Here is a 3,858-nt window from a genome sequence, read left to right as displayed (position 1 = left end):
GAGGGGGGAGAGTGGGAGGAGTGGGAGGCTGGGAAGAGGCGGAAAAATTTTTTTCTTTCTTAATAAAAAAAAATAAAATAACTCAGTTCTAAGGAGCCGCTTCTGCTGCTGTGGAGCACACCCTTGTCTCACCAAACAACAGACAAATAAACCAGTTCCCCGACTCCCAGAAACACCACTCTGAAGAAAAGATGTTTTATTTTTCTTAGTTTTATGAAATATTACTCTTTAATCTATTTTAATTTTGTTATTTGACAATATTGTACAATTACATACTGTATTCTGGTTACTCGAAGCTCAGTATTGCCCTCTAGACATTACCAGTTATTCCACAGATTCACGACTTTTGGTTTTGCTTTGTGACACATTGGCTTTCAACAGGACCACCTGGAGCAAGGTTTTGGCAATAGCCGTTTGGGGGACACTTTAGATCAAAAGTATAGCAGATAAGTTTGTCTTAGTCTGAGAAATTAAAAACTGACTTCCTCTTGTATTTGCTCAAGTTTTTGAAGGGAAGTAACGAGAACGGAATGAATGGGAACACTTGAAAGAAATTGTTTGTGGTTTACATCAAAGGCTAATAAACCCTGTGTCAGCAACCCCAGGGCTTCCACACGGCTTTCTCCATGGGACTCGGAAGCGCATATGTGGTAGTTAGCCGGACTGCCTCGCTCTTGCTCACCTGGAGTGACTCCGCTCTGGGTACATTGAGAATGTCTTTATCATTCTTGCTTTTGAGGAACATACTTTAAACTAAATATATTTAATATGATTCAAATATACATACGTAGGACACCAAGGCACCTGGATAATAAGAGGTAATTTGCTTTAAGGCCCCCAACTGGAAATAGCTTTAATTCCCAGGTCCCCTTGCACACAGTTGCTGGGGAAGGCTCTTAAGTAAATGTGGTTGTGCCGGGTTTGTAGGCACAGACAGTGGGAATGCACACATACCTCATATTTCTGAAGACATGTCTTCTGGGTATATGATGTGGCAGTATCTTCTTTCTATCTGTTGCTTTCATTGGTTAATTAATAAAGAAAACTGCTTGGCCTGATTGGGCAGAATTTAGAAAGGCAGAGTAGACAGAACAGATTGCTGGGAAGAAGGGAAGTGAGCCAGATGCCATGTCTCTCCTCTCCAGGTCTGACACATGGAGCCAGCGTCAGGTCATACATGCTGAATCTTCCCGGTAAGCCACCAACTCGTGGTGCTACACACACTAATAGAAATTGATTAATCATGATGTGAGAGTTAGTCAGTAAGAGGCTAGAAACTAATGGGCCAGGCAGTATTTAAATGAATACAGTTTGTGTGTTGTTATTTCGGGTGTCGAGCTCACCATGTGGGAGCCGGGCAGGAAAAAAAGCAGGCTAGCTGCCTTATCACTACAGGTATATGCTATAAATGAGCTAATACTAACACTATTGAGGCATAAGACTGGATTTGAAACCAAAATCATCTTGAAGAACAAACTCCTGTGACAGCCCACCACTGCTAAATAAAACTTACATCTTTGTCAGTTCTCCATTTAGAAAGATTCTGCTTCAGGGGAGACAGCCCTGTGTCTCTGGTTGTCCGCAGACTGCATGGACTCCAGGGAGCAGGAGCGGATCACTGCAGCTCTCCTGTGCTAACCAGGCAGCAGGCACTGGAGGCCAACAGTGTGGTGAGCTGAACTTCTAACAGCAACACACAGAATACTGTGACTCTGCTCATTTAGAGCCCACTGATAGTTCCTCCCTACAAGTTAGTTCACCTTGAAAATCACACATTAAGATACTTTGTTTGTTCAGAAAAGCAAGCCTGTGGTTTGTGTTAATAGGTTATTTCTAGACTGTTTCTCTTTAGTAAATAAGTATGAAATAAGAAAGTAAAGAGTGTTCGCTTGACAGACACACCCTCTAGGAGCCCTTCACGTCACAGCCACTTAATAACAACAAAGAAAGTGAATACAGGAGAACCAAGCAGGACACAGACCATGAGAGACTTGAGGACCAGGATGTCGCACAGGTTTCTAGCAAAGGCAACATGGCTGGGGGGAGGTTTGGTCAGATTACAGTCCCACATCACAGTCCATCACTGCGGGAAGTCAGGGCAGGAGCCCCAGCAGGGCTGGAATCTGGAGGCAGGAGCTGAGGCAGAGGCCATGGAGGGGTGCTGCTCACTGGCTTGTTCCCCATGGCTTGCTCAGCATGTTTTGTTATACAGTTCACAGAACCACCTGCCCAAGTATGGCACTGCACACAATGGACTGGGCCCTCTCACAACCATTATCTATCAGGAAAATGCCCACAGTTTTGTCCACCGGCCATTCTATGAGGACATGTCCCAATTGAAGTTCCCTTTTCTCAGATGACTCTAGTTTGTGTTAAGTTGACATAAAAATTAGACAGCACTCTAAGCAAAGACATCTGGTCCCCAGAAGCCAGGTGACAGTTGCAGGAGGTTCAGTGACCCTCAGGTTTGTAGCAGAGTTTAGCATCTCCTCAGGGCTACAGGAGAAACTGTCTTAAAAACAAGGGAGGGAGGGAGAGAGAGAGAGAAAGAGAGAGAGAGAGACAGAGAGACAGAAAGAGAGAGACAGAGAGACAGAAAGAGAGACATAGAAAGACACACAGAGAAACACAGAGAGAGAAACAGAGAGAGAGAGAGAGACAGATAGAGAGAATAAGAAAGAAATAGAGAAAGAAAAAGAAAGAAATGCAATACTTGTTCAAACACAAGAGTGAACCACACACCACAATCAACAGTGAACCACACACCACAATCAAACATTTGTGCACAGAAGACATATTAAATCCTGAAGAAACCCCGTGTTTGAACGACATTTAGAAGACAGCTGGATTAAACAGCTGAGCCCATGACTTGCTGAGCCTGTCATCCTGTAAACACTTCCCACAGCAGTGGTCTGAGAACAGCGCTTCCTAGTGTTTGCTCTCCTACCACAGACAGCGCCCATTGCTGGCACTTGAAGTAAAGCTGGTAGGTGTCCACTGGGCGGTCCTTCCACTCTTGGGTTTTGTTTCCCGAAAGTGATCACAGAAGCACTGTTTGCTTTAACCTGACCCATCTTTTGCAACCCAGCTTAATCATTTTACAGGTTTCTTTGGAAATGAATGAAATAGCTAGTTGGATGGCAGTGTGGATGTTTTCCATTGTGATGCTCTGTATAAAAGGAACACTACTGTAAGTGAAATAGTGCATAGATTTTTTTTCCCACTTCTTTTTCTTTGAAAAATTCACGATTAAACTACTGCTAAATAGAACCTTACTAATAAGGTAAGGATGCCATTGTCAGAGTGACCAAAATTCTGTCTTACAGGACTGCGTTTAGACATCTCTTGATTATCATCATCAACACTGTTATCATTATTATTATTGTAGACAGGGTCTCATGTCGCCTAGGCTTGTCTCAAACTCACTAGTGGCTGAGGATGACCTACAGTTTCCAATCCTCCTGCCTCTACCTCCCTAGCGCTGTGACTACAGGTGTACACTATCACACCTGACAGTTGTGTGAGGCTGGGGCCCAACCCAGGCCTTGAGCATCTCAGCAGGCCTCTACCAACTGATATACACATCCAGCTCCTGGGCATTTCTGTTGTTACCATGAAATACAAAACAGATCATATACAAATGTACAAATGATTAAGAAAATAAAATCAATTTTCTAATAAACATAATATATAAATGTAAATTTAATGAAATTTCTAAAAATTACCTTTTGCTTAAAATTACTTAATTGGAAATGAGTCTTGAAAATCATCTGATCTATTGGGAGCTCACCAAGGCCAGCTGGACTGTGACTGAAAAAGCATGGGATAAAACTGGACTCTCTGAACATGGCGAACAAT

The sequence above is a fragment of the Microtus ochrogaster genome, chromosome 4 (genome assembly GCF_000317375.1).
Source record: "Microtus ochrogaster isolate Prairie Vole_2 chromosome 4, MicOch1.0, whole genome shotgun sequence".
NCBI classification, from domain to species: domain Eukaryota; kingdom Metazoa; phylum Chordata; class Mammalia; order Rodentia; family Cricetidae; genus Microtus; species Microtus ochrogaster.
Note: the sequence above shows the minus strand (reverse complement) of the source record.